The sequence below is a fragment of the Urocampus carinirostris genome, chromosome 1 (genome assembly GCF_059441175.1).
Source record: "Urocampus carinirostris isolate Australia breed hairy pipefish chromosome 1, RoL_Ucar_1.0, whole genome shotgun sequence".
Taxonomy (NCBI): Eukaryota; Metazoa; Chordata; class Actinopteri; order Syngnathiformes; family Syngnathidae; genus Urocampus; species Urocampus carinirostris.
In genome coordinates, this window is record NC_142349.1 from 62,579,725 (window position 1) to 62,603,771 (window position 24,047).

Here is a 24,047-nt window from a genome sequence, read left to right on the forward strand (position 1 = left end):
ATCAGAAAACAGTGCAATTACATTAGCGGAATCCATCCATCCATCCATCCATTCATTTTCTGCACTGCTCATCCTTAGAACAGTTGCGAGGATGCTGGAGCCCATCCCAGCTAACTTCAGGCAGTGGGCTGGGGACACCCTGAACTGGTTTCCAGCCTGTCATAGGGCGCACAGAGACTCACCCATCACACCTAGGGACAATTTAAACCTGACATGCATGTTTTTGGAACATGAGAGCAAACCGGGGTGCCCTGAGGAAACCCACACAAGAACTGTGAGAACATTCAACTCTACATTGGAAAGCTGCAGTAGCTAGAACTCCACCCTGGACCTCAGCACCTTGGGGCTGCACGCTATTCACCCAGCCGCTAACAGTAACATGAACATTGAGGAGAAAATAAGGATACAGAATAAAAAATATAAATATGAATTTTCCTATACATAGTGTGAGGGTATTGCACTCTCACCGTGCCTGAGTGGATTTCCTCCAAGCGCTCCAGTTTCCTCACACATCCCAAAGACATGCATGGCAGTTTAATTGGTGACTCCAAATTGTCTCCGGTATCAATGAGGGTGGGAATGGGTGTCCCACTGCCCAAAGTTGGCTGTGATGGGAATAAGCGCTGCAGAAAATGGATGGATGGATTGTCCAGATATATTTACAGTGGCTTGCGAAACTATTTGGCCCCCTTGAACTTCAACAATAAGTGAGACCCAATCATCAAGTGGAACACACTTTATTGGATATTTTAATTTTTTTAACAAATAAAAAAGGAAAAAGTGGGTGTGCAAAATTATTCAGCCCCTTTACTTTCAGTGCAGCAAACTCTGTCCAGAGGTTCAGTGAGGATCTCTGAATGATTCAATGTTGACCTAAATATCTAACTATGATAAATGGAGTCCATGTGTGTAATCAAGTCTCTGTATAGATGCACCTGCACTGTGATAGTCTCAGAGGTCTGTTCAAAGCGCAGAGAGCATCATGAAGAACGTGGAACACACCAGGCAGGTCCGAAATACTGTTGTTGAGAAGTTTAAACCTGGATTTGGATACAAAAAAGATTTCCCAAGCTTTAAACATTCCAAAGAGCACTGTGCAAGCAATAATATTGAAATGGAAGGAGTATCAGACCACTGCAAATCTGCCCCTTAAACTTTCAGCTCATACAAGGAGAAAACTGTTAAGAGATGCAGCCAGGAGGCCCATGATCACTCTGGATGAACTACAGAGGTCTACAGTTGGGGTGGGAGAATCTGTCCATAGGACAACAATCAGTCATATACTGCATAAATCTGGCTTTTATGGAAAAGTGGCAAGAAGGAAGCCATTTCTTAAAGATATCCATAAAAAGTGTTGTTTAAAGTTTGCTACAAGCCACCTGGAAGACACACTAAACATGTGGGAGTAGGTGGTCTGGTCACATGAGACCAAAATCAAACTTTTTGGCAACAATGCGAGACGTTATGTTTAGCGTAAAAGCAGCACAGCTCATCACCCTCAACACACCATCCCCACATTCAAACATGGTGGTGGGAGCACCATGGTTTGGGCCTGCTTTTCTTCAGCAGGCACAGGGAAGACTGTTAAAATTGATGGAAAGATGGATGGGGCCAAATACAGGACCATCCTGGAAGAAAACCTGATGGATTCTGCAAAAGACCTTAGACTGGGACGGAGATTTGTCTTCAAATAAGACAATGATCCAAAACATAAGGCAAAAGCTACAATGAAATGGTTCACTAAAAACATATCAAGGTCTTAGAATGGCCAAGTCAAAGTCCAGACCTCAATCCAATTGAGAATCTGTGGAAAGAAACTAAAAACTGCTGTTCACAAACGCTTTCCATCCAACTTCTCTGAGCTCGAGCTGTTTTGCAAGGAGGAATGGGCAAAAATATCAGTTTCTCGATGTGCAAAACTGATAGAGACATACCTCGAGCGACTTGCAGCTGTAATCGTAGCAAAAGATGGCGCTACAAAGTATTAACTCAATGGGGCTGAATAATTTTGCACTCCAACTTTTTCGTTTTTTATTCGTTAAAAAAGTTTAAGATATCCAATAAAGTGTGTTCCACTTCATGATTGTGTTCCACTTGTTGTTGATGCTTCACAAGAAATTACAGTTTTATATCCTTATGTTTGAAGTCTAAAATGTTGCAAAAGGTCACAAAGTTCAAGGGGGCCAAATAGTTTCGCAAGCCACTGTATTTATTTTTATAGTCTTGTGTGCTTGTTTAGGGCCGTTATGGCTCTGAGGAGGAACTGTCTCCGAGTCTTTCAGTCTGTTTTAAGGGAATTCAAACGAGGTCAGTGGGTCAATAAGGTGGTGTCCGGGGTGAAAGAAGTCCTTAATAATATCTGCTGTGGAAGCGAGAGCCGGCAATGTCTTCTAGCCTAGGCAGGGAGGAGCCGATGAGTTTTTGGGCTGTATTTACTTTTTGTGTTGAATATGGTCTGTTGGTCCATTTTAAAGACGTAGAGCATGATGACCTAGATATGATAGTGTGAGTTAAGAAGAATGATTGCATGAAAAAAGAATTTTGAGTACAAAAATATTTTAAAAACCTGAGAGGCTTGAGTTCAGATCCGCTCAGTCACATGTAGTTAATGATAATATTTACATCTTCCATCCAGGAGCATGGACAGATAACAGAGCATACCCTTGCTTGCTGTCAAATTCGGGAAGGGAGCCGTCATAAGTCATATTAACAGATGTGTGTTCAATGTCTGGGTTGTATCTAGCTGTTGTCACGGTTACGGAAAATGCTCAAATCTTAACATTGCATGATCCGTAATAACTTCATGATTATTCATTCACGCTGAAGAGTGAATCAATGTTTCGAGGGTAATGATTTGTGAATATTATTGTGTGTGTATATATATATACGGTATGTATGTATGTATGTATGTGTATATATATATATATATATATATATATATATACTAGCAGATACCTTATATTGAGCAGAAAACATTAATCAAATCCATATAACATAACTCACATAAAAAGTTAAAATTTTTCAGTACACTTAAAAATCCAAAACTCACGAGATTCATCTAAACTTTTGGGTTGCCTGATTGTTTCAACTTTTAAAAAATTAAATTAATGGTAAATGGTCTCCATTTATATAGCGCTTTTCAAGTCAATGAAGACTTCCCAAAACGCTTTACAATCTGCTTCACACTTACCCATTCACACACACACTCACACCCCAATAGCGGCCATGAAGCCATGCAAGGCGCCTACCTGCTAACTGTTGATGACTTCATTAATAGTGCTCCTGAGTCAATAAAATATTTTGTATTTAAAAGAAGTCATTAAAAAAATAACAATGCAGGTAACTTGCAGGGATAAGCAAAAACATGATGACCACAAAAACAAAGCTGTGGTTGTGACGAAATACGAAGAAGGCACGTGAATTGCTGCCCTTGCATTTGCATAATTTTTCGACAATCTGGGCTATCATTAATAGTAATGAGGCTTATAAACTAAAGAGATCATTTTACAGTTGATTTTATTTTTAATATGCCATTGCCTTCTCTTTCCCCCTCATATAAACCGGCTACTCCACTTGACGAGATCAAGTCATGTCAGATCAGAGTAAAATAAAATTAGATTTTTCCTTTACATGCATATTTATTTATGAAGTAATTTAATCAGATGCACATATAGTACACATATTATTTTGGTGTTTTAGTTTTTTTAATATGGTGTACCAAAGGTCCAGAGCTAATTACGATTTCCCTTCGCTATACGTCAACTTTACTTTGGGATCTGCACCTCAGAACAGATTAATGTCATATTACAGGGTCTACAGTATTGCCAATAAACTGCACATCTCAAACACAGACAGTTTTTTTTTTAAATTAATCACCTGAATCGTTCATTTTTTGTCAAAAAAGGCAAACCAAAATCCATCTATCCATCCATTATCTGCACCGCTTATGCTCAGTATGGTCGCGGGGGTGCTGGGGCCCATCCAGTGGGCAGGGGACACCCTGAACTGGTTGCCAGCCAGTTGCAGGGCACACAGACAAACAACTCACTCGCTCATTCACACCTAGGGACAATTTGGACCAGCCAATTAGCCTGACATGCATGTTTTTGGGAATGTCGGAGGAAACTGGAGTGCCCGGAGGAAACCCACACAGGCACAGGGAGAACATGCAAACTCCTCACGGGAAGGCTGCAATAGTTGACTCACCGTGGAGCTGCGGGCTAACCACACAGCCGCTGTGCCCCCCGGCCAACCGTCAATGATATTTAAGTGATTATATAGACCCTAGTGTTTCCCATACCATGGGAAGATTCTGGGGGGCACCAGAGATAAGTTAGTCCCACCAGAGTCTCGTACATTTTTGTTCTTCAAAAAAAAAATATATATATTTAGATATACCACATTTCATGATGTATAACATACACTTGTGCATCACTCGTACCCCTAAATATTTATTAGAAATTGGTATAAGCTCTTGTTTCACTTTTTCTCACCCAATGTTCCTGTTGGGTGCCACAGGAATCAAACCCGGGTTGCAATGGTGAAAGCACCAAATTCTAACCACTGGACCACAAGTGGTAATGATGATCCTCGAATAAATATTCAATTATATCTCATTATCACACTTTATGGTGTAATAACAGTCTGTAGTTTGTAAAGCCCTCTGAGACTTCTTGTGTTAAGGGCTTTACAATTAATGACTTGAGTTGACTTGAGTATTTTTAGTCACGGCAGTGTTTCTGCAGTGCAACGGTTACCACAATCGCCTGACACACGAATGGTGTCCAGCTCATGACTGGGTGGAAGCATTTGTTGGCCTGGAGAGGGATGGGCGCCACCAGGCTGTACTTGCCCAAGACACACCATAGGAAATTGTGCCCCTACGACCCTAGTGGTTAAGGGATCCACTCACCACCAAAGACAAATGTTAATTTTGATGTGCGTTTTGCATCTTACAATGACAATAAATTTGTCACTTACGATGCTTAGAATAGAATAGAATAGAATATACCTTTATTGTCATTGTTACAAAATGGGTTAACATATTGTGACAACGAAATTGGGCATGACACTCCAGTTTCACACTTCCACAGTGAGGTAAAAATTCAAGAAGATAAAGGAACAGAGAAGATAAGGTTATAAAACAAGGAGGACAAGGCTATAGTTATAATTTACATGATATTTACACAAGAAATGTCGGCATCTAGGGTGTTTCATACAGTTGGTATTGTAATACAGTTGGTATCGTAAGGGTTGTGCGATTTTTGCATTTGGTGCAAAAGTCATCATAGTGCAAAAAAATAGTCAACATAGTCCAGAAAGAGCATTCTGACGTAGCACCCCCGGTGGTCCAGGTGTTTCAGCACGGTGTGAAGTGCTGTGTTTATGGCATCGTCAGTGGAGCGGTTTGCCCTGTAGGCAAACTGGTGGGGGTCCAGTGTGAGTGGCAGGGAGTTTTTGATGTGCTGGGACACTAACCTCTCGAAGCACTTCATGACCACAGGCGTAAGAGCGACAGGCCTGTAGTCGTTGAGGCTTTCCACTGCTAACTTTTTGGGGATGGGAATGATGGTGGAGGTTTTGAGGCAAGGTGGGACGGTCGCCTGTGACAGGGACCGGTTGAAGATGGTGGTGAAGACCCCAGCCAGCGGATCGGAACAGTCCCTGAGTACCCTCCCTGGTACTCCATCCGGGCCAGTTGCCTTCCTGGGGTTTATACTGGTAGTTTTCAGCGCACGCCTAACTTTGTGCTCCTGAAATGTGAGTGTGTTGCTGCTGGTTGTTGGTGGGTGTGATGTGGCTGTTTGTGGCCTTTCAGCTTCAAAGCGAGCAAAGAACTAATTAAGGTCCGCAGCTAGTGAAGCGTCAGCCTCAACAGTTGCCAGGTTGTGGCCTCTGAAGTTGGTGATGTGTAGAAGACCCTGCCACATCCTCCTCAGGTCATTTCCAGCGAAGAGGTGCTCGATCCTCATCGTGTAGGCTGTCTTTGCTTTCTTTATGCCTCTCTTCAGGTCAGCCCTGGCCACCCTGTAAAGAGCCTTGTCTCCAGACCTGAAGGCGGTGTTGCGGTGTTTGAGGAAGGTGCGCGCCTCGCTGGACATCCAGGGTTTTTGGTTTGGGTAGACCTTAATTTTTTTATTTACTGTGACTTTATCCGTGCAGTATCGAATGTAGGTTAAAACGGTGTCAGTTAATTTCTGGAGGTCATGGTGTTCAAATACCTAGAACCAAATAGAAGGGCACACATTGATCATAGATCTAGCTACTTGATTTTGCTGTAATAATCCACCAGAACGATGCATTTGAATTTAAAATGCACAACATTTTTCTTTCGAGGGACCTTTCACTGGACTACCCTAGACTGTCAACCCACCATGTTATCCACATATTATATGGGAAACACCGGACCCTATCTCTGGGAAAAAAAAAATCAGTAACAATAAAATTCTAAAGTCAAACCGTGAATATGCGGGGTGTGACTCTTAAATTCTATCAGCATCATTGTCTCAGTTCAATCCAAGGAGAAGCCACAAGACGAGAGGAGCGTAGTGTTGTCTGAGTAGTTTCCAGTCCTAAGAAAAGCCATATGGGCCTGCAGGACCTCCCGCCTTGCAGGCTGCCCTCTTCAAGTGACGGAGGAGATGTGGCGTAGCTAGCACCCCTAGTGAGAAGGCAGGGGATGCTGTAGGAGTGAGCACTGGGGATTTGGACATGTGCAAGCCCGCGGGGACAAATAAGCACGTGTTTAGCTTTTTTTTTATTACATCTATCTCGCCCCCCTTAAGTTTTGACACTTTTCTCCCTGCTGCTCCTTCCAAAATCTTCCTCATAACGATGAAGATGGCTGATAAGTGAACATTGGAGGCATTCGGTGTCAACGTCACTCTGAGTGAGTGTTCCTCGACAGTAAGTGGAAATGGCTGGCTGTGATAGACAAATTAGCACTCGCAGGTCGCAGTGATTTAATGAAACATGATACTGACACAGACACGCTCTCTTGAAATAGTGCTATTTGAAAGATGGAGTGGCCGTAGCCCTTTATTGACAGTGAAAAACGATTGTAAAGGAAAATATTTTAATGCAAATATATCTACAAATACTTTGTGTGTATTTATGGAAAATCTATACACTTGATGATGTCTGTGTATTGCAACATCCATTGCAGCCCAATCATACGGGAAGGAGAATAACTTCATTATATAGATGGAGAGTCTCGTCACTTCCTGTGCATGGCTATTTGTAGTTGGTTGAGTGAGCTGGGGGCATTGACTCTACAATTTGTTTGCATTGACACCATTTAAAAAATCAGTTTATGTAGAGTTGCATCACTTGGATTAACTCAATGCCAGCTTTTATGAGTAACACATGACGATGTACACATCTTTCTTCTTCAAATATCCTTTCAAACAAACTGAAACAAAAACATGACACAAATACAGTACACAACATGAATCTGTTTTGAGGAGGGGATTGTAAGGTGAAATAGCCACACTGTGGGGTAATCAAACCTTTGGCAATTTCAATTTGCTAATGTGTTTCAGTTAAAAACATTAAAAATACATTTTATTTACCTTTCGTGTGACGTAAGTTGAGATGGTGAAGTGGAGTTAGTGGGTGGATGCAGAGGCAGGGAGCAGATGGCGATGATGTATTAAAAATTGAAGCGATTTCAAAAGTCCCACTTGCGATGATTATCATGCTTCTTAGGAGATGTCCTTGCTCTAATCATATGATTTTAATGAGCGTCCTAATTGTCAATTGGTTGCGTACATGCAATATAGCAAGGGGCCCATTTGTGAGCTTTCTACCAATTTTGGGATAATCACAAGCTTTATTTCCATGATTATTATGTGTTTGATTCCCCTTTAGCATCACTGCAAGCCTTGGGCCCCATAAACGAAAAATATAGTACAAAAAAAATACGGTATCCCAGGGATCGACTGTATTAGACACCATCATGTGTTTTAGGTTTTGTTTTGTTTTTATGTCAATTTGTCAACATAACTTAAAGGTGGGGCAGCACAGCGGCGCAGTGGTTAGCGCGTGTGCGGCACAGTTCTGAGGTCGTGGGAACCTCCTGCGTGGGTTCAAATCCAGCTACTGGCCTCACTGTGTGGAGTTTGTATGTTCTCCCCGTGTTTGCGTGGGTTTCCTCCGGGCACTCTGGTTTCCTCCCTCATTCCAAAGACATGCATTTCAGATGAATTGGCCGGTCCAAATTGTCCCTAGGTGTGACTGAGCGAGTGAGTTGTCTGTCCCCGTGTGCCCTGCGATTGGCTGGCAACCAGTTCAGGGTGTCCCGGAGATGGCTGGGATGGGCTCCAGGCCCCCCGCGACCCTAATAAGGATAAGCGGTACAGCTGATGAGATGAGATGAACTTAAAGGTGTTTTAGAAAGATGTGTATTTATAAGTAATCTTATAAATGTACAACACCCTTTGGGATATTAAACAACATTATCCACAGCAAAATGACTGTTGAACTTAATGGATGCTCATGCAGAACAAACCACAGAGGCATATATCATAAAACTCTATTTACAGGCTCAATAAAAAAAAACTATTTCATAATCATGAGACGATTCAAAAAAGTCAATTTTAAACATTATACATTGCAAATGACTACTCCTGTGGCCAGTCTTTCAACTTGTTTATCGGACAACCAAATCTGCAAACATTGACAAGTAAGAGTAGCTTAACAACAAAACCAGCAGAATATCATGAGCAATGACAACAGAGACGGTCGCCCCGCCCGAGTGTCCTCAGATAAATCCAGCCGTTCTAGCTTTGGGACAGCGTGCTTCATGTTGATAACTATTGATTGAAGCGCCCACAGCCTTTCTTTTGTAAGACATGCTTTGACATTGCCTGCCATCCAAGGTCTGGCAACATGCAACAGCCTAACAGCAGCCTTTAATATTCATAAGGTTGTGTTTCAGTGTGACAATGGAAATCAGATGTTGTTATTTAACAATGCGGATAATGGATTTTTTTTTTCTCTCCTTCTGTCTTAGTAAGCCTGCTGTGGTTCCAAAGTCTGTCATGAGAGATCATCAGGTGGGCGATTTGATGCAATTTGAGTTCTTTGGTCTGAATTGTATTACAGTACTTATTTCTATGTTCATTTATATGCAATGTATTGTGACAGCTGCAGCAATTATGTACCTTGATAGAAGTCAGAAAACATTAATTTACAATCCCTAGTTGATCCAAAGACAGGTTTTCTTTCTTTATTGTCATTTTATAATAGTTTTCCATCAAATGTTTTTGTCTGCGGGCATTCTGGACTTGTAGAGACAAGCTCCTGCCTACTCCCTAAAAAGCCTTTTGGGCATCGGTTCCATTTTATTTTCTTCCCCCACTGTAAAAATGGCAGTTACACCCATCCATATATAGTGTAAGTCTATGTATCTGTCAAGCCGCATACGGACATAACTTGTAAACAGACGCCACACAGTAATGGAGCACACTTTCGAAGCAAGAGCAAACAATTGCGAAACCTCCTTAAGTTTGATAAGTGACATACACGAAATCAACTTCTAAAGTCTAAAGAAATTACAGTTTTATATCTTTATGTTTGAAGTCTGAAACGTGGCAAAACGTCGCAAATTTCAAGGGGGCCAAATAGTTTCGCAAACCACTGTATGTATGGGAAACACTGGGTAAACAATGTTTAGTTTGATTAAGAAAAGGTTTGTAGCATTTGTTGAAAATACCTTTAGGGAATTTAATATTCCTATTTTAAATGAATTGAAATTAGTTCGAGAGACACTTTAACTTGAGCCAATTGAAAACTGATCTTGTTTTTGTTTTGTGTCACCTTTAACAAGTCAGTGTTAGCTGTGAGGTATGCCAGCGTAGCCGAATAAAGATGTCGACAACTCTCTTTGGCCGCCACTAATGTCATCACAACTTTTTTTTATTTTTATAAGGCAAACGGCTGCGCCGCGCACAGTTGATGCGAGCAGACTGCGGGCTGTTGAGGTCTGTGTTTACGTAACAGATCAAGCTGCCCCCATGTGACTCGGAAATGACCCCTCCTCAACCCACACCCCCCCAACCTCTTCGCCACCCCTCCTCGGAGAAAAAGAGTGACACAAGACACCAGAGCATAAAACATGCAACTGCTCCCAACCGCCAGTTAGGGTTGGGTGGATCGATCCAAATATCGTCATTATCAATACTAAGCTAGTGCTTTGATCGGATCAATACTATTGTCCTGGAATAGATACTCCGCTCCTCCACCATTTTCCTCAAAGTGCCGCTTATTTAGATACTGAAACCACTCTCTCTCACCAGGCACCCTCGGCCTATCTCTTATTTTATCCCTGAGTCATAAACAAGTATTCTTCCCACAGTGGGGACATTTCTTTTGTTACAGCCGTAAGACAATGAATGACATCTAAGAATATCAACAGTATAAACAAGTATTTAAAAATGAAAAAAACAAAATAGTTTAAGTATTTGACTGACAGGGAGAGGTGCTAAAGTGTGCCTATCTGGCCTGCTGCTGCCTCCCAGGGATTAGAGAGGGCCAAATCGATGCACTCAGCCCTACCACAAACTTAAAAAAATAAGAGGCAAATAGGAAGCTCAGCGCGATGTGGACTTTTTTTCAACTACAACAAAAGAGAATGCCAGTTGTAATATGTGTGGTAGTGGTCTGCTACTGTGGCAACAACACCAACTGACATAAACACATGAACAAAGCTCACCCTGCAGAGCTGCAACCAAAAATGTAAATTGCTAGGTTTCCTGAACAAAAGCCTGTAAATCCATTGCCACTCCCGTGTTTATTTTCAATATATTGTGCAATGGAGGGTACTTTAGATGTCTTGTTGACATTTTTTGTTTAACTCTCAGCTTTTCCTCCAAAACCGTTGTAATATAAGTATTTTTTTTAATACTTTTAGAGTTTGCAATGTAGTTATTGCATAAAAAAATGAAACAATTTTAATTCCCAAAACTTTTTTTTGTGTGTTTATCGAAATAATAAACTAACTCGAGGGAAGGGGTTCAATTGTTCAATGATCATGACATTTCCAAGCAAAAAGTATCTGTATCGGATCGGTAAACGATACCAAAATTCCCAGTATCGCATTAATGTTCCCCTACCGCCTGTGCCGTATGGAGCTATCTAAAGCGCTGTTGTCCGGGTGGGAGCGGGTGTGGACGACGGTCGGGAGTGGGGTGGAGGGGTGTTATCCCATAGGCTGCCTGAGAGTGGTGGCAGTCCCATCTCATTTGTTCATCCGGCTTCTCGTTTTCTCAGCCGAGCCTTTCCTACCCGCGGGCCACGCGCGTCCCGTGCCAGTTTGACTAAGGCCCGGCTCCAGTGAAGCGACGGAGATGCTAAAAGCCTTGAGGTTAGCGCCGGGCAACTTGCGCTACGTCTCCAACACATGAGCCCGACCTCATGCGTGAGTGTGTCGCTGTTATAAATCTCCTACCCGAAACTACAATGTGAGCCACCATGCTGAATAAATGTCAAACCTGCTGAAGGATCTGGAGCTTTTGCTGCAAGTCCTACATGAAGTGAACCATTGATGTTTGGGCTGGAGAACTTAGGTTAAGTAACAGCCTAAGTGGGAGGTGGAAAAAGGGACTCTGCATTGCTCAACGGCAATAAAAAGGCCATCTGAAGGGAGGCCATTTTGCCACTTGTTGTCAGCGAAAAATGGCATCACAGTAGCAATATAGGAAACATCCAATTGTAGCTCAGCTTCAGAGACCAGATGGCTATTTATTGGTCATTGACAAAGCACTTTTGCTAGAGCAATACTGGGTATGTTTACATTCAGGCAATAATGCGATTGAAAATGGACTATGTACTTATGAATTTGTTTAATGACATTAAAAGCACACATAAATCGAATTAAGATCTTAATCCGACTGCGAGTATTTTTCCACTCGTTGTTGACAACATGACATCACATCAGCAGTTCAGGAAACAGCCAATTGTGGCTCAGCTTCAAATATTAGATGGCCTGTGATACATTGTTGCATAAGCACGTTTGCTAAAGCAATACTTGGTACGCTTACATGTTCTCAATAATCCATTTCAAAACAGCTCTCGAACCTGAGGACCTCTTCTTGGGTCTTAGGATCCCGAGCAGACCAGCATTTTCTGAGCGAGAGCTCTGAGCAGGAAAATAGAGGGAAATTGAATATTAAAGATATGCTGGGGCAGGTCCATGCTTGATTTTGTGTAGAACCAAAAGAACCATAAAATCACGTCTTTAACTGACAGGGAGCCAATGCTGGTTTGCTAAAATTGGGGTAGTTATGTAATGTGTGTCATGTATCACACACAGAAATCCGATTAAGGTCTTAATAAGAATGTAAGTATTCCCATTGCAATGTTTGGGTTAGTCCTTTCTTCTTTTTGATTACTTGTGCATGCAGGAAGAGAAAAGCATTGTAGGGAGTAATTTGGTCATCCTGAAAAATATAAATAAACGCATGGCGGCACGTATTCAAAACGCAGATGGGACCGGCCTTATGTGTGACTGTCGCTGTTATAAACTTCCTGCCCGAAACCACATTGGGAGCCACCATGCTGAAGAAATGTCAAACCTGCTGACAGATCAGAAACATTAGCCGCAAGTAAAGTAAAGTGATGTTCGGACTGAAGAACTTAGGTTAAGTAGCATAAGTGGGAGGTGGAAAAAAATGACCGTGTTGCCCGATAGCAGTAACAAGGTAATCTCAAGGGAAGCCATTCTGCCACTTGTCATCTAAATATTACATCACACTAGCAACTCAGGTAACAGTCAATTACTCTTAGCACAGAGATGAAGGATACAAGTAAAGTCCATTTTCTCTCTCAATATAAAAATAAAAAAATCAATGGCCGATTGAGTCGAAAAGGTTCCGACCCATGTGTTAGTCTATGCATGTTAACCATTCAAGCTAGGAAATGGGCAAATGCTAATTATTGTTTTTGTTTCAGTTTTGAAATAGGAAGAACATTGATCCAATCAGAGAACTTTTTGCATATTAAGTAATGGCTTAATGCAAAATCCAGCCACCCAAAACATTTAAGAGCTATTGCTGGAAAAATCTGGGCTACTGTACTCTCCGCTTATCCTGATCCGTGAATGTAAAACATTATTTTAATGGCCCAATGAAATAACATTGTGAACAATGAAGTGATGATGATGATGGACATCAATATTTCATATTTTTGTCTTTTTAATGGGAATGCTTTTATAAATATACATTCAATTCATTTACATTTTCTAATATTCACTTTAACATTATAAATCCCTGTGTTTTTTTAATTCAATTGTTAATCAGAATTCTTGGATTTTCTGGTCCCGCAAGACGTTCAAGAATATTCATCATCATGCTGGTTCTTCTCTATGGCCTTTTCATGTTCTTGACAGTCTGAGCTCAGTTGCATCACAGTTTAGGTTGTTAGCAGCGCACAATGATGTTGCTCTGTCTGTGTGTGCCTGCTGGCATGTTTCACAGAGACGCCATTTTATGTTGGCCCAGTGTCAAGTCAAGTCATGTTTATTTGTATAGCCCTTAATCACAAGGAGTCTCAAAGGTCTGCACAGACAAACGATTTATTAGAGACTACAGACTATCATTACACCTTTCCCTGATCTAAAAGCTACATGAGGTCAAAGAAAAACTCCTTAGCATGAGGAAAATTAAGAAACCTTGAGAAGGGATCACATATGAGATGATCCCCCTTCCAGATGACCAGGCTGCGATGGATGTTGCAATACACAGACATTGTCAACATGAAACTAACTATAGAATATAAGTGTGTTATGAGTCTAGACTTAAACTGTTCCACTGAGGTTGCAGATCAAATCTCAGAGGGAAGCGGATTCTTCGCCACCAGGGCCTGAATGGAAAACGCTTTCAAACCCGCGCATCTCTTCTTGGCCCTTGGGATCACGAGTAGACCAGCATTTTCAGAGCCAAGGCTCCGGACCGGATAATAGGGTAAAATTAAATCTGAAAGATATAAGGGAGCAGGTCCAACAGAACCTTAAACTTCAGCTAACAGGGAGCCAATGCAGGTTAGCTAGAATCGGGGTAATGTGATCAAACTTTCTTGTCTTAGTTCAAAGCCTCACTGCTGCATTCAGGGTTGGGTAGGGTTACTTTAACTGGATTACTTTCAGTTACTTTTGGATTACTCCAATACCAAATATGCTAATAAAAGACAAAAGAAACTCATCTCATCTCATCAGCTGCACCGCTTATCCACAGTAGGGTCGTGGGGATTCTGGAGCCCATCCCAGCAATCATCGGGCAGTGGGCAGGGGATACCCTGGACTGGTTGCCAGCCAATCGCAGGGCAACAAAAGAAACTAAATATGAATAAAATTACAAAATTTTGTGCAGGCTTGGGGAGTAACGGAATACATGGAACGGCAAAAATGATGTTGGCAAGCTGTTTGGATTTATTTTTATTTTGTTTCTGTCGCATTTTATGTTAGTTTTGCCGGAGATCAAAGAGATCAAAGCCAGGAGAGAAAGCTTACCACGTGTTGTGAGTCATAATTTTATTCATATTTAGTTTCTTTTGTCTTTTAAGAAACTAAATCGGACCCTGATTTTGGTACCTGTGAAGCCGAGGTTACCCTGAGAACAGTGAGGATCACTTCAGGCAACTTCTTGTTTGCAGTATTTTGAGATATTTTTACAAAAAAGCTTTGCTTGCACTTTGTTTTGAAACCATTATTTAGGACAAAAATGACGGTCAGTATGCACTTCAACACTACTAAGGAACCGATTTCAAGTGGTATATTATTGATTTGAGACACAGGCCCTGGCATAATTCTAATTTCATAGATTTTATCAAATCATCAAATGTCACACAGTGAAAAAAAATGTCAAAGAATTAGCTTTTGTCTGGAGAGCGGGTTTGATGGTTTTGTTGAATTTGGTTGTAAAAATATAAGGTGTGGCTCTCTCTATTGTTTTAAAAGAAATTCTTGCTTTTATGGCTCTTTGGGTGAAAAGGTTCTCGACCCCCGGTGTTGTGCAACCGAAAATAAATGTTAAAAGGCCAAAGAAGACATGTTCACCAACACTACCGCTTTACGCGTTAGACTGGCGCTTTTCTTCCCTTAAAAAACGACTTACAGTTAAAAAAAACAAAACGAAACAAAAAATACTGCTTTTTTTCAACTTAAACAACAACAAAAAATCTTGACAAAGTATTTTTGTCTACAGCTGCTTTATTTTGAAGCGAGACGAAGTCTTCGTGTGCAAATACACTGTTTCAACAATGGCTTTAGATTTGCGTCTTGGTAAAAGTTTGCCACTTCCTAAACAAGCATATGTTTTTAGACTTATATTGTTGTATTCTGGAGACGGATTGTGTGTTGCACATAAAAATAGAGTGTGCAATAAAATCTACCACTTTTAATGTCAAAAGTTTGGCATGTATGGGGAGGACATAAACTACAGAGTGACCATAAAGCACAATTTTTTATCTGTATTTCTGTGGTCCAACCTTTAGCAAGGTAGAAACCGCAGCAGCAAGATTGCGGACAATTATGTCAGCTGCCTCTAAGTGAGGCTCATGTTATAAAATATATGCCAATTTCTTGACTTTTTAAAATGTAGCGTATACATTTTGGTTCTTTTTAAAATAAAAAAATAGTTTGTTTTTTTTCTCAGTAGGAGGCGCTAAATATTACATTGTCCCTTTAATGCAGTGGTGTCAAAATCATTTTAGCTTGGGGGGTGGGGAAAAAAAACACTCAACTGGGCCACTCTAGTAAACTATTGGAATAAAAGTGTGCCTTAGCTGTAGGGAGGCTCACAATTAAATGACTCATGATACAGAGTTGTAAGATTTGAGTATAAAACAATTATTGAAGGTAATTTTCCCAATATTTTTTCCTTTACTAAGACTTAATATGTTGTTTTGTTTATTAAATGTGCATGTGTTAAAAAAAGCTAAACAACAATTGAAATAATTCACACTACAGTTTATTTAACTCAATGAAACTCTTGCAAACTGAAGTGACAAAAATAGCACACAGACATTAATATTCAGTATGTGCAAATGATCTAGGTAATTAACTTTATGATTAAAAAGTATTTTTCAGCTTTATTTCTTACATTATTGTTTAAGATTTCATTTTTATTATTGAAAGGAGCTAAAGCTCATTTTAAACTTCATTAGTAGTTTTTAATCCAGGTGCTAACCAAAAATTTCCAATGACTGAAAAAAGCGTAGTTTAGAAGCAAATGTTGTGGTTAGGAGAGACATCCACGCACCATACGTGAGTGCAATCGTCTTGCCTCAAATTGTGCATCTGTGACTTCTATTTTAGGTGAAATAATATGTGTTTCCCCAATTGTTTCTGGTTTATAAATGGTAGTCAGCTGATAAGGCTACAGTGGGTTGTCCGTCGGTAGCCTCATCTAGTTGACGTATTTTAAACTGCAGGTCATTGTTCGACATGATGTGGCTCGTTTTTCTCTTCTGCTTCTCTCAGCATTGTCTCGAGGTCCGGATTAAATCTGTTGGGGGGGCCTGATCCCGCCCTCTGGCTGGATGTTTGACATGCCTGCTTTAATTGTTTGCAGATTTTTTTCCCACATCAGGGCTTCATTTTGCTGTGGCTAATGAAGTTTTCCCATCAGGGCACTAAAATCCAACTTTTCGTCCAATGGAATGCAATAACAAAGCTCTGCCTGCAGAGCATGATGGGAGTAGGGGGGGGCTCTTCATCCTTGACATTATCTTGTCTTAAGCAGCCGTGTCATGGAGCGTGTGAAGGGGCACGCCCAAAGGAGCGGCAGACCTCGTCAGGGTCATTTGCAGTAGCAGAGAAATGTAACTGCATCTTCCGCTTTCCTTCTCTTAGATGCCTCAATCAAACTCAGTGAGCTCGCAACCCTGCCAAGGGGGTCGCCGGGAAACTCTCACACTCGCTGGCACTTATTCACGCAACGGCAGCTCTTTGGCGAGCATTATATCTGCTTTTTCCTCGCATATGACTCAGCTTTGTAACGATAAGCGTATTCAAGGTTAATTATTTACATAGGGTCAAGGTCATTCAGTGAGTTCCTTAAAGTTATATTTAGTCAACGTTTAATGAATATATATATATATAACACAGAATCAACACTGTGGCATAGTCAGACCAGACCACCAGGTTTCATTAGAATTTGTTGCAAAGGTAGGGAGAAGGGAAAGATGAAATGAACAAAAAGGGGGGGGGGGGGTTGTTACAGTAATCGCTCGTTTTCCGCGGGGGTTTGCGGGGTTTGCGTTCCCGTAGTAGTCCAAACCCGCAAAGTTATATATTTATTGTATACTCTATACATTAAGACAAAAAGATCAAACCTATTTACCGGCTCAAGCATTTATTTTTTTACAAATAAAAATACTGTGCTGTATAAACTTTTTTTACTTTATTTTTTTACAAATAACTTCTGTACTGTCAAATAATCATTTTTAAAATAATCATGTTGCTATACTTTATTGCGCTAAGGATTTCTGGAAATTTCTTTTTTTTTACCTTAGATCAGGGGTAGGGAACCAATGGCTCTTTTCATGAGTACGTATGGCTCCGGAATAGTCAAGTGATTTCATCCCGATTTTGGTCCATATAAAGTCGAAGCAACTTAATGCAGAAGTTTGATAAGAAACCATTTTAACTGATAAATAAAAACCCTGGCAAACGACTTTGATTGGGTGAGCAGTACGGGTGGGCGGATCCCTGCACACAGCGCAAGGCACTTCCTTCTCTCTCTCTCGCTCAGTGCAGTCTACACCGAAAGTGAATATGACTATATGCTTATCGTTTGCAGTAATTTGTGACATTTTTACAAAAGAACTTTGCATGCACATTGTTTTGAAACCGTTATTAAGGCCAATTTTCAAGGAAAAAATTGCCTCAACACTCTTAACTGAAGGTGGAAGACAAATTGTAAATGGCATATTTACATTGATTTGGGATTTGATTAAATCATCAAATGACAAACCGTGAAATAAAATGTGCTGAAGAATTAGCTTTTGTCTAGAGAGCGTATTTGGCAGTTATTTCAATTTTGTCTGAAAATATATGATGTGGCTCTCTCAATTTCTTTTTAAAACATTTTTTGCTTTTATGGCTCTTGCCTTAGATGATAATTTGTTACCCATTGTGGACGTTATGGAAAACTGCTTTTACCTTCCGTTAGCAGGTCGAGAAGTCGAACTTCATAGAAAAGCATCTTCTTCTGCCTTTCGATGCTTTTGTAGGTTTTTTTGACATGATGACTTTTAGAAAAACTTGAAATTGAAAAATATTTGCCCCAAGCTGTTTGTGTACAACTTAGACCGCCATGTCATAGACGCATGGGTAGACACGGGCAGAGAAGAGACGGGATGACAGTTTTACCAATCAGAACGCATAGATAGATACATAGATAGATAGATACTTTATTCATCCCCGTAAGCATAAAAAGCCATGAAATAGCAAAACTACGAAAGGAAAACTGTGATACAGCGAAGGATTACTGTATAGGTCAATATTAACAAATGAGCTTTTTGTGATTATAGTGAATCTGATAAAAGTGTGATGAGAAATTACTATTCTTACATTTATATTTGAGTCTACAAAGCTATCTGTTGAATAGTTCATAATCATATACCTTTCTTTTGAACAATGAGAATATTACGTTATTTTTAACGTGTTATCATCATTCATTTTCTTGAATAAAATCATGTGAAAGGTGCCAAGAAATTGAGGGAGAAGACCAAGATAAGATTCACCTTTTTCTCGTCAGTCCTTTCTTTCTTTCTGTTTAATTTTCATATTGCGGGTTTTCTAAGTGATTGTAATCTTTTTTAACCGATGAACGGAGAGGAAAAACCAGATAAAATTACAATAGTTCATATTTTTGATCTACTTAGATGTCTTTGTTTTTATTATTTTTTGTGGTTGCAATTTGTGGCCACTAGATGGAATTAATGTATCCCAGTTAGAAGTCTCTGCTTAATTATGAAAGCGCTTTTTTCTCTCTCAACAGATTGATAAAACGCAAATTAAATAAGTCAATAATCAAATGTAAAATATTTATACAAAAGATTGCATCCCAGGCACTAGCTTATAGATTTGCCACAACTGCTTGTCAAACTCTGATTAGCTATGCTGTCAGTAGAAAGGGATATTTATGACACAAGCACTCTGTTTTATTCATGCTCCCCTTTGTCTTAAATTTATTTTAGATAAAGCTTTATTCAAATATTGAACTATCTGAAGCTTATGTGTAATAACGAATCAGTGCCAGGGTTGGGTAGGGTTACTTTAACTGGATTACATTCAATTACTTTTGGATTACTCCAACACCAAATATGCTAATAAAAGACAAAAGAAACTAAATATGAATAAAATTATGACTCACAACACGTGGTAAGCTTTCTCTCCTGGCTTTGATCTCTTTGATCTCCGGCAAAACTAACATAAAATGCGACAGAAACAAAATTAAAATAAAACCAAACAGCTTGCCAACATCATTTTTGCCATTCCATGTATTCCAAGCCTGCACAAAATTTAGTAATTTTATTCATATTTAGTTTATTTTGTCTTTTATTAGCATTTTTGGTATTGGGGTAATTGAAAGTAATCGAGTTAAAGTAACCCTACCCAACCCTGCGAATCACATTGTTACAAGTGTCCACTAGTAGTGTTACAACTGTATCAGGTACTGGGTATGGTTGTAACATTGTGTATCTCTCTGTTTGGAGACTGTCAGAGACTTTTGAAGCTATTTAGCACTATACCGTTGATGTATACTTGTAAAAGACATATTAAGGTACCGTGTATAAAAGTTTGGGAAGACTAGCACAAAAGATCATAAAATGTGGAAGGAGAAAGCAAAATGTGTTACAACTGTAACCCTGTATCCCCTACGGTACTTTTAAATACATTTGTAAATTTTCTGGGTTGAAAACGACAACAAACAATTTTAGTCATTATGTAAGTGAATTTTTTTTATTTGATTAAAGCGAAACATAGTTTTGTCCGTATTTAAAGGGACACGTAATATTCGACCTCTATATTTAGCCGTATTGTTTATTCTACCTGAAAACGTGCCACTAAGCACAAAGAAGAATACAATCTATGGAGATTCAAAGTGACCAAAAAGCACCATTTTTTTATTTCATTTGCCCAACCTTTCATAAGGTTTTTGGTTTGGGGGGGGCTGCCTGCAGCAGCAAGATGGCGGAAAATCAACTCTGTCACGGTTGCCCATTGCCCCCAATTGGCCCCGCACATTTGGCACCAGCTGCGGCCCATTTACCGATTGGCTTCCCTCCTGTTTAAGCTCAGTGCTCATCTGTCTATCGCGTCCTGTTTGATACCTGACTCCAGTCTCCAGTGTTCGGTATCGATCCCGTCTGTCTCGTCCTGTCTGATACCTTGCTACAATCTCCAGTATCGGGTATCGTTCCCGTCTACCTCGTCCTGTTTAATATCGGTCTCCAGTCCCCAGTGTTTGGTATCGATCCCGTCTGTCTCGTCCTGTCTGATACCTTGCTACAATCTCCAGTATCGGGTATCCTTCCGTCTCTCATCCTGCTCGATATCGGACTCTGGTCTCCAATTTCCGGTATCAATCCCGCCTGTCTCATTCTGTCCGATATCTGTCTCCAGTCTCCTGTATCTGATATCGATCCTGTCTGTCCTGTCCTGTCCGGTATTGACCCCGTCTTTCCAGTATCTGCTCGTGTATCTGGTATCGATCTCGTCGGCCCCTGGCTTCCTGTTGTTCCACGCCGGACTTCTGCCTTACTTCTTCCGCCCAATGATCGCCAAATCACTGGTGCTTGTGTTAACGTGCATGACTGCACCATTCCCTTAAAACAAAGCTTGTGTGAGAAACGTTACGCATCTGGGTCCTCCTCCTGTTCTGGTTCTGACAAACTCGAACATTATGCGATGTACAATTCTAAGAATATATATATATATATATATATTATTGTTTTTTTTTTCAAATATATACACGTTTATATGACAGTTCATGGATTTTTGTATTAATTGTTCAAATCAATAGTTTTTTTTTTTTTTTTTTTTTTATATGAAGTATTTATTTTTCAGCCAGGAGGCCTTAAAAGATACACAATTTCCTTTAAAGATTGGTGTGCTTTTAGAAGTGTTTCAGATAGCTGTGAACGTTGATAGTGTACTATTCTGTATACACCTGTCCTTGACTGGAGGGACGAAAGGGAAAGGACAGGGTGGAGCTGAAGTTTTTTTTTCCTTTTCTTTTCTTCGGTTGAACATGCAGTAGTTCAGGTTGACCTGTAAATGGCTTTGGTGTTCCAAAAAATGACCCAGGAACATTTTTGGGTGTACCAGAGTCCGAATATAAACAGGTGGATTAAGCATTTTTCTCCCCCTTGACGGATATTTAACTAGACCAATGGTACATCATCCTATCATGTGGTTTGTTGAGCTGCGGAGGGGATAACAAACAGTTCAAGTGCGTTGACCCAGCAAGTATGAAAACAAACGCACCTCACGCTGCCACAATACAAACAAGCGACACAGTAAATTCTTGATTTCGCTGAAAGTCTTTGCAGGAGTGCTGGGGTTATTTGGGATTTGTGGCAAAATGTGATGCAACATGGGGACCAAATGCCTGATGTTTCCACATCTTATTAGCACACAGACTTGGATTGAGAAATCTAACCCATATCCATCCTTACAACAAATGAAAATACACAATTAGTCAGTGACACTGACTGAAACTAAATATGAATAAAATTATGACTCACAACACGTGGTAAGCTTTCTCTCCTGGCTTTGATCTCTTTGATCTCCGGCAAAACTAACATAAAATGTGACAGAAACAAAATGAAAATAAATCCAAACAGCTTGCCAACATCATTTTTGCCGTTCCATGTATTCCGTTACCCCCCCAAGCCTGCACAAAATTTAGTAATTTTATTCATATTTAGTTTATTTAGTCTTTAATTAGCATATTTGGTATTGGAGTAATCCAAAAGTAATTGAATGTAATCCGGTTAAAGTAACCCTACCCAACCCTGACTATATACGCATTCTACATTCTTGGGACAATACTTTTGCAAAGTACTGTAGAGGCTGACTTCATACATGTTTCCCACCAAATTTAATCAAATACTCATCTTGTTTCATCAGTGCTTCTTAAATGTACTCCAAGATTTTCTTGTACATGGCTTGCCAAAAGCAAAGACACTATATGTTGATGGCTACAACTGTTGTATTTTCATGGTAAATGGAAGGATAAAAGGGAAATGTCCGAGATAAATCTACCAATATACATCAAGGTTTTTTAGCTAGTAAGCTATGTTTGATTTCTCACTGTACTGCAAAAGTTTACAGTTCTTTTCGGCCCCGAAAATAGACAGGGCTTTATCCCTCATATCTGAACTAGGTTTTAGGTCCGAATAATGATCGATATTATATATGATTTAAATTACCAACTATTCACCTTTTTTAATGCAACTCATCTGTTGCGGTCTTGTGCACCTTCCACCAAAAGGTGTCAAATCGCTTTGGAATCGGGACCGGTGTGTCCAATTACCACAGACTTTTCGCTAATTACCCCAAGTCTTCCTAAGTGCATTTTGGGAAAAGCCCGTAGTCGGGTCATCATCCATTTCTCACCATTCATTCATACCACAATTCTCTTATACCTAGCCACTCCTTTGCACATCTGTTCTCCTCTGCACTATCGTACTCCAGTGTTATTGTTATTGTATAGTGACTTGTTTACCTGACAGCCCATTTTGCACATCTGGTTAGCTGCTCCTCTTGCACTCTTTGCACTACTGTATAATACTATACATAGCTATAATTATTTAGTATATTATTAGTACTTCAATACTCCAACTCAATACAACATTTTATTTATATCTGTACATTCAAGGAAACTGTGCGGTCAGATGTATCGACATTTCGTTCTGTATACACGTGTACAAGAATGACAATAAAGTATATCTGAATCTGAATCTGACAATCATCTTTTACCAGTTCAACTTTGTTTCTTAGGTTTGGGATTTGTTTTATGGTTTGGACAGTTTAGTTGTTCATTGACCATATGTTTGTTACTTTGTTCCTTATTTTGTGATTAAATACCATCATTTTGAGCACCTTGCCATGCTTCCTGCATCTTTGCATTTGGGTCCACTGCAAAACCTAACACCATGTGTGCTTCAATTATGAAAATCCAAGCTATACTACAGAAATGTGTGTCAAATCAAGTCATGTTTATTTGTATCGCCCTTAATCACATGGAGTCTCAAAGGGCTGCACAGACCACAGACTATTGCAAACTACAGACTATTATTACACCATCCCCTGTTCTAAAACCTACATGAGGACAAGGAAAAACTCAAAAACCTCAACATGAGGTAAATGATGAAACCTTGAGAAGGAACCACACATGAGGTAATCCCCCTTCTAGAATGACCAGGCTGCAGCGGATGTTTCAAAATGTCATTGTAGGCAATAATGATGACACTGTTGCTGAAAATTTATATTTAAGAATATGACATATATCTATATATGATATGTACAATTGCCTTATGTTTATAAAACATAACAGGATAGGTAAATAAAAGGCGTAAATGAAAGTAAGCAAATAGGTAGGTTTGAGAGATGTGTAAAGGACAGTCGATTTAGAATTTCCATATTTTATTTTTATTTTAGAAATGTTTTGGACAGGGACACTTTGCTGCTTTGGGGAATTTCTAATTCAGCTCTCTTAGGGTGGAGTGGACATTTTCCATTACTTTGTTATTCCAGGTTTCGTATGGCCCGTCCTCCCAGTATAAAAGTAATTGTCAGCCATTTTGACGGGGCAACTGTGAATCCTACAAGCCACTGTCCTTAGCTCATTTGTGTCCAGAATTTTCTGTAGGAAAAAAAATCCAAAGAAACTGCTCGTCTCAGCTCCAGTGCTTGCTTGACCCCCGTCACAACTCGGGTGTAAACAAACACGCGGAAGAAGAAAAAGGCCTTTCTTATTCAGCTGGTCGAAAGGTCTTTGGATGATAACTTTAGTGTTTCAAATTGTGAGTACCCT

At 39.9% G+C, this 24,047-nt stretch overlaps 1 protein-coding gene and 1 long non-coding RNA gene across 2 annotated transcripts in view; one reads left to right on the forward strand and one right to left on the reverse strand.

Annotated features, from left to right (window-relative positions):
• Nucleotides 1–24,047, forward strand: part of LOC148376500 (uncharacterized) — a 48,713-nt gene that overhangs the window by 9,945 nt on the left and 14,721 nt on the right. The window lies entirely within an intron of this gene.
• gjc2 (gap junction protein gamma 2) overlaps nucleotides 1–24,047 on the reverse strand; it is a 30,499-nt gene that overhangs the window by 6,191 nt on the left and 261 nt on the right. The gene's annotated exons all lie outside the window — the stretch shown is intronic.